Raw genomic sequence first — 8,517 nt, 5'->3', positions numbered from 1 at the left:
TGCTCACAGCGGACGTTAAGTCCAAAGTGAATAGTAAGACTGAAACTTCGTTAATATTTTAGATCGCCACGTGAATAGTACAATAGTTTAATTGATGATTAATTTACCGTAGATTTGATAAATAAAATATTAGTTTCTCAAGACGCGTATTGATTCAATGCGTGATGTCGTGCCTCGAAGGAGCATTTAAGCATCTTCGAAGACGGACAAGCGGAGGGAGAGAGGCAGGGAGAAGGAATGATTCACGAAGAGCACGAAACTTTTCGAGCACTGCGACCGACGATAATCAATGTCTGTTTTATTAAATACGGGAGTGACGTAGCCGTCATAAGGGAACCCCGTCTCTCGACAGCGGGATCGGACAAAATCGATCATATTGTACAGCTGACTATCGCGATTAATAGCGCGCGCGGATGGTGCGGGTCATCATCGGTGCGATTGAAATATTCGAAAAGGCGCATGCGCGTACGTGCTCCCACGCGGACACCGTGTCAGGACGTCTTATCTCTCTCAGAAACGTGTCGCGCCGGTTATCACCTGGCGGTGGCCGTTCCACAGATATCGTCGCAACATAGCCAAAGCGATTAATCTTAGCTGTAGCCAGGACGTGCTGGCGGTGTCTCGGAGGTTCTGCAGCCCCATTAGGGTAATGATCCGTGGCACGCGTGATAACCCACCGCAGCTGCTCTCTTGCGTATCCCGCAGTATATCCTATAGCCATATAACGTCCGCCCGAGGTATCCATGACCCAGAAACTCGGCTGCCTCGAAATGTCGTGTGTCCCTCGTGGATGTTCAGCGACGAGAAAAAAATTCGGACGAGTCTACGTCGAGAGGGGAATAACGGACGAAGCGATTCTCATGGTTCGCATTCTCGGCGGATAAATATTTATAAAAGCGAGAGAGAGAGAGAGAGAGATAGAGAGAGAGAGAGAGACCTACGCATGGGAGATGATGCCCGGATACAGTTCGGGGAAAATTGATCAATTGTTTCGCAGGATTTGGCACTGAGAAACCAGTCGCGTCATACGCGATGATCCGGTACTCGAGCGGGTCGACTGGTTTGGCGAGTATTGAAATAGACTGCCCTCCCGGAGACATGAACTCGGAGGCTGCCACTTTAAAATATAATGATCTACTGGGTGATTGCGGCGGAAAGATGTTGTAGTTTCAAAGTCCATAAAAGTTTGCTGCGCGCACTCAATGCGGCCAATTAAATCACCGATTAACCCGTCTCGTTAATTCTATATTTCAGTCGTCACAATCTGCTTTCAACATCGGGTTGGATCCTCCCACGAGACCCCCCGAAATCGAATTAATATTATTCCCGAAAATGTACATCACGCGACACCGTCGCTTTCACGCGATAAATGAGACGTGAGGATCCTCCTGAATCCGCGATCGTTATTCTCGCAGTCGCGAATATCGCGGAAACGCGAAATCACGGTCTAACGGAGCACCCCGTATACGACGTCGTGCGAGCGCAGCCGGTCATGACCCGGCCGCGTGAAATCAATGTTTCATAAGCACAGTTAAGGGGGAAACCTCCTTCACACGGTCGAAAAATACATAATTTTCGTGTATTTTTTTCTCGTGTATAATAACTTGAAACATTTTAAAATTTTTATGAAAATTTAATACACAATCGAAGAGTACACAGGAATTTTTTCAAAAAAAAAAGATGTTTACTACAAAAACGGACGCCATATTAATATCGCTTCGCTTATGGAGTGTCTCCGCTGTGTACACTGTAGCGTCCTTAATTTTGATCTGAAACTAAAAACCAAATTTTTTGTAATATTTATAATGCTTTTATGTGACATTTCGATTTTTTAAAGAAAAAGTCAAAATTGCATGTTTTTACACGGTTTAAAATTGAAAGTGCGTTTTTTGTTTAAAAAAATCTATTTTGAAATACGAAAAAAATATGAAAACAATTAAAAAAAAAACAATTAATGTCACTTCGAAAAGAATTTAATTATCTTTAAAATGAGAAGTCTTAAAGCCAAATCGGTTAAGTAGATTTCTTTTAATCGTGTACACAAAATCGAAAAAACGTGTTTAAAAAAAACGCGTTTAATATTTTAGATGCAAATAATACTACATATTTACAACTTACGGCAGTCTCACGCTAATCAGCGATTCCAGCTGCATAAAGTAGCCCCTCCGCTTCCTCGTAGAACTCGTTTTGAGCCATCATCTCCATCCTACGAGACGTCTTGCCTCTTCTGAGCTGCTATAGATTCGGCGGTTCTGTCTGTTTATTCATTTCTCGTCCTTCGTTATGGCAAAATTGTGTGCCTGGATCTCAATTTCAATAACCAATTTGTTCATTATCATTAACACTACATTGTAGCCTTTGTTAAATATCGATGCAGCAATATACGCAGCAATGCAGACGATTTTTGCTCCACTGTGAATGTGTTTAGGCGATAAACACCAAACGGTAGAATTGAAACTTTCATTTGCATTCTGTGTGTAACAGCCTAAACACATCTCCAAAAAAAATGTCATTCGAAAAATCGTCGAAGATCGGTTGCAAATGTTTCTCAGCATTTGGGTGAAGAGGAGGGGGATGTTTCAATGACGCTGCACAACCTGCTTACTCAGCCTTGCGCCACTTACACCAGCTATCAGCTCCAGCAGGACAATTTCCGTGTTTCGGTGTCTCGTCGGTGGATGCTAGATGATCGAGTGTTGCTTAAATGGCTTTTTTCTTGCCCTGGACCGAATCAGTATTTCGACGTATGGCTAATACGTAGTATCGAGTTATTTTTTTTATCAGTACATCGGTCAACATTCCAAGTCCTCCGAGCTTCTAATCTTTTTTTACATTTCAAAGATACATAAATTTCTACCAACGGACTTTTCGAACGCAGGTATAAACACGCTCCGAGGACGCAGGTATAAACGCGACCGCCCGAGGGTCGCTAGGCCCGTTTGAACTTGTTACCCGACCCGTCCGCTTTAACTTCGTAACTTCGTAAATATTGCAGATATCGACTTGAAATTTTCAGGGAATATTCTTGAATAGTTTAACAATCGATTAAGACTATTTCCAAAATATCGATTTTTTTGACCCAATAAAGGAAGTTTCCCCCTTAAGTCAATAACCTGCGAAACTAAAAGAACAGGCCATGACGGAGATGAAAAACCAAAATGTAACGACTCACCGACAATTGGGGGAAATGTTAGAGGCCTGCTATTCGAAATGAAGATCGACTACAACGCTTGCAACGCTTGCAACGCGAATTTAATTTCTTACAACAGAAGACCGGAGAAAAAGCGCAGGTCTACAGAAAGAGGGTCGATAAAATAGGGACAGAATTATACGAGCCAGCCACTGACGGTATAGTATGCACCCCGGCAGAAAAAAGTGCTATCCACGAATATATTGAACTTCAAGCGCTAATTAATTTCCAACTTGTGCTGAATGAGAAGCTGCAAACTATAGTGCGATCCCCAGATCCCACTACGCTAGCCGAAGCAATTGCTGGAGCAATGGAGGAAGAAAATCTAAAAAGATTAAATAACCACCACAATAATCACAAAATCTCACTTCCACTTAACAGTCAACCGACGACATATCCGCGCGCTCGAGAATGTATTAGACTTCCCGTATCACAAATGCAGCAACAGGGCAACATGACATGAAGAGAGAAATTGTCGTACCAGCTGTTACGCGAACGGATACATCTTATCAACAATAAGCGAACATCTCCGCGTAAACGCGACGGAAAAATATTGCATATTCTGCAAAAAGATGGGGCATACCCGCGATAAATTTTGGAAACATGGGAAGCCAGTTGAATACCCTGTACCTTATATTAAACGTCGCGAAAAGCATCAAAACACTACCACATCGACTGATAGATGTGGACTTAAACGTGTAAACGCTCCTAACGAAAACGAAAGTATAAACAAGAAGCAGAGAAGATACAACGGAATACAAAGCGATCGAGAATTCCAGATCAACCGAGTGAAAGAGACTAAGCAAACACACACAGGATTAGACTTAACAATACTCCCGATATGCAAAGCCAAACAGGGAAAGGTACCGCTTTTATTTGATACGGGATCGTCTATTAGTTTTGCAAAATTGCGGATTTTAAAGGGAAAAATTCCCGTAACTTTGGATAAAGTAACACTCACCGTTATAACTGGAATAACCGAACATCAATTTAGTACGTTAGGTAAGTTCATTGCAAATATATTCGATTTTCGATTTTTTTGTGGCGTTATGTTGGTACTCATGTCCTTCACTTATGCCGACAAGTTCGGCCATTTTGAATATTCAGTTTATCTTTGACAACTGTTTTGATTGGACGTGTTTCGGCTCGTCTTCGATTTTTGCCTATTCCAAAAAATGGATACAAGAATCTGTATCAACTTTTGTATAAAAAACATAACTAAGTGCGCGGACGCATTCCGAATGTTGATTGTAGCATATGGTAAAGCTACCTTGGATCGAAGCAACTTTTATCGGTGGTACAAAATGTTCTCAAAGGGCCGAGAAGATGTGAACGACAAAGAGCGTGCCGGACGCCCGAGCACGTCAACAACAGATGAAAACATTGATGAAGTGAAGAAAATAGTATTGGCCAATCGTCGAATCACCGTTAGAGAAGTTGCTGAGAACCTAAACATATCGATTGGCTCGTACCATTCGATTTTTACTAATAATTTTGGCATAAGACGGGTCTCCGCAAAATTCGTACCAACACACCTGCTCACACATCGTTGCTTGTGCGCGAATTTTTGGCCAAAAACAACACACTAATGATGCCGCAGCCACCGTATTCCTCAGATCTGGCCCCCTGTGACTTTTTCTTATTTCCGAAACTGAAGAGGCCCATGAAAGGACGACGCTACGCTACGATTGAGGAGATAAAGACGGCATCGAAGGAAGAGCTGAACAAGATCACAAAAAATGATTTTTTGAAGTGTTTCGAGGATTGGAAAAAACGTTGGCACATTGTATAATATCTGATGGGGACTACTTTGAAGGAGACAAAATAGATATTCATGAATAAATAAATAATTTTTGAAAAAACACAAAATTCGCGGTACTTTTTGAACAGACCTCGTACGTACACGGTGTGCCGAAATGTTTCGCCCTGGCAAATCGAATCCCCAACCAGACGGACATTTTTTCGGTCTTGACCTCCCGTCAATTGGATGCGATTAACGCCGTAATTAACGATTGTCGCTCACTTCGCATGTGCACGAGTGTGAGGGCAATTTTACGAAGAAGCGAGAGAAGCCCGCGATAACGGGGAATATTTTCACGCATAAACGGCACGTGGTAAGTGATCTGATGATTGAGCCGCTTCGTGCGAATTCGCGTGGATCATTACTTCGCGGCGAAGCGGCCAAGCCTAGAGGATGAAATCGCAGATACTTCATGTGGGTGAGGAAGGGAAGGGGAGGGCGACGTGTGCGATTTCAGCGAGATAGCTCGAGCGACTATCACCATTCGTACAAGATTCATCAATTATTTGGACATTCGTTGGCAACGTGCGCCAAATCTACAAGTGTTTACCCTGCGCTATATCTCTATGCGAGCCGAGCGACGAGTTTTCATTCGGGATCTGCCGAACTGAAGGTGGAACAAAGATGAACGCCGGATCGAGAAAGAAGGAGGGTAAGAGAGTGACAGCGCAAGCGAGCGATAGAGAGAGAAACGGAGAAAGAAAGACAGAAAGAGAGGAGGATGAAACTGAGGAAACAAGCGAGAAACGAGCGATAAAATGGTACAAAAGCGAATGAGCGAACGGTGCAAACGGTGCAAATTTCCTCTAAATGGCGCTCCAAAGTGACTTTACGTGTCGTTTTCGCAGGAATTAAACAAGGATATCAGGACGAATATGTGTGATACAAACGGATGCACGCGAGTACGTCCACTGAAAATTTCGAGCTCCAAAAAAAAGGAGAAAGGAAAAAAGAGAAAGAAATCGTGCTCGCGAATAGTACCCTTCTTCTTGTCTATTCAATCGAGTCGCCCTTCGGAAACTTTATCGATTTCTTTTCAGCGCGATACGAAAATAGTTTCAAGTGGCCCCAACGGAACAAGAGGGCTTCTTAAGGCCGACAAAAGGGTGTACTTCTCATTGACAGAGAATCCAAAATGGCGTTCCCGATACCAGAACACCCGCCGAATGTTTGTACATGGAAAATGCATCAAATTCCAAAGGAGCCTAAGTGATGTCTAACGAAAACAGCTCGCCGTTAAAGATATCGGTCACGTAGCGGAAATCTTAAATTAAAAAGTAATCCGAACACGCGTTTAGTCCGGAAACTACAACTTGATATTTCGACGGAACTCACATTTGAGATAGATTTCAGCTGTACGATTACCGTATTTTCTTCTTCTCGTGAAAGAGAGTTGCCGTGTAAGTCAAAGTACCCTACCACGCATATGCTGCTAATTAAACATAAGACTTGAATGAAAGGGAAGACACAGAATGCTGGAAAGAATGGAGGCAAAGCCAAGATGCGAAACAAACGCGCAACGAGAGAACCTCCCTCGCATACTGCGGTATGCACGGTATAAACTGCGATTTAAAAAAAAATGAATGAAGGAACAAGTTCTTACGGAGGACTTGTACGTACGTGAAATGATGCGGCTCTCGCAATGACATTTCTGTACCCGGGCATGTGTGTGTGATGTAGATAAAAATTAAAAAATGCAGGCACATCGAAGAAGTACGTTCGCAAAGCGAATTCGCGTCATGCGGATAAGTTCAGGGAACTAGGAGAAAGGGGAAAATGTAAGCGGACATAGTGGGCGCGCGAAGGTGGATGATGTTCGTGAAAAAAGAGCTACCGCGTGTTCCCATCGGACCTGAATACGTCGGATGACAAACTTGTCGTCGACCGAACCAATAAATTCCTTTGAGAGAGCATCTCACGGAAGATGCACGCGCGCGCGGTGCCAAGGAATGTTTATTTGCAAAGCGAGTAAGTCTTCCCTCTTCCAATCTTCACGGTGGAGCTCTTGTGTCTGTCTAACATAACACAATACAATAGCGGGAATAAAAAGAGAGATATAGAGAGAGAGAGAGAAAGAGAGAAATAAAGAGAGAATTTAAGAGGCGAAATATGAATAACCGAAATCACTATACGAAATAAATTATAATTTGTCGGCAATTATCATATTGCCGTCGATATTACTTTTATTTTCTGTCAGCGAATTCTATATATAGAGTACAGCAATAATCATCATTACCTTGGATATTTTCGAAATATGAGTACATAGGAATCTAATTTATTTAATAGAAATTGGATTGATATAAATGGCCATCATTTTAAACACTTTTTGTAAATATAAACTTTTCTTCATCTTCATCTAATTATTGATAGTGTGTTTCCATTTTTTGATAATATTCAATGTGGTAATATTTACCGTTTCGCCTTGTATAATTACGTTATCATCAACCTTTTTCTTTTTTCATAGAAATTATCACGTTATATCTTAATATTATATTGGTATTAATATTTATTTCATATCAATATCGTATATTATGGATAAAATCGTCATCATTATTAGTGTTATGAATTCCAACAAAATATCAGGTATATGAATCTCGCAGCATGTAGCTCGCTTCGCGTAATTTCGGGGGGGCTTCGAATGCGAAGAAATCCGCGAGAGACAGGTAGTGTCTAGTAAATACACTTTATCCCGGCGCGGCGTCTCCCGTTCGCGCTCATTATCCCGAAATATCTCGTTCCGTGGCGACGTGGCCGCCATGAGCCCAAGATTTTAAAAAGTCTTATCGTGTTGGGGTTGCCGGTTACCGGGCGCTAGTACGAAAATATAGGAAACCGTCGCCGCAAGACGCGGGGTAAACGTTAATTGTCCAATAAAGCCGAGTTACGCCCAGCAAAAATATGTCGTTAACGCAGCCGTAAGGAGACCTGGAAATGACGCGGGAAGACGTTACTTTTCGTTTAAATTCGCCCCTTCGTATCTATCGCCCGCGGTGGCTTTAAGAATGTTACTATCCTCGTAATACGCGTTATATAGCGCCATATCGCAGCGATATTGCCGTTTCGACTTTTCGACGATTTTCGACGTTGTGAGAATCGCAATCGGCGTGATTAGCGCGGGACGAATTTACGAGAATCCCTTGCGCAACGGCTGCCGCGTGGTGCAAAGCCGTTCGATCCATTCGGTGTTTATTTAATTCCGTGTAAGCGATGAGACTCACGACATTCAAAATGGATTCTCGCACAATTTGCAAGATACCTAAATACACGAACGCGCGCGTGCACTCCTTTCAACACGGTGCTATCCGTTATCTTTTATTAATGATAACAAGAATGTCGCGTTCGCAATGCATTGCTACCGTTCCACTCTTCCTTTTTCCCGTCGGGCTTGTCGAGATGTTCCCCGGAAAGCACTGGAACGAGAACGGGCTGTCGCGCAACAAACAAGAGAAACGACGAATACAGAGGGAGAGAAAAAAGAACTGAGCAAAGAGAGAGAGTGAGAGAGAGAGAGAGAAGAATGGGGGGG

General features: G+C 42.7%; 1 pseudogene; it reads right to left on the bottom strand.

Moving 5' to 3' along the window:
• Positions 1–2,264: 2,264 nt before the first annotated feature.
• LOC106750665 lies at positions 2,265–2,817 on the bottom strand (annotated as a pseudogene).
• Positions 2,818–8,517: the final 5,700 nt, after the last annotated feature.

The sequence above is a fragment of the Dinoponera quadriceps genome, unplaced genomic scaffold, assembly GCF_001313825.1.
Source record: "Dinoponera quadriceps isolate SergipeBrazil2010 unplaced genomic scaffold, ASM131382v1 scaffold6281, whole genome shotgun sequence".
NCBI classification, from domain to species: Eukaryota; Metazoa; Arthropoda; class Insecta; order Hymenoptera; family Formicidae; genus Dinoponera; species Dinoponera quadriceps.
This window is presented reverse-complemented; position numbering and strand designations above follow the sequence as displayed.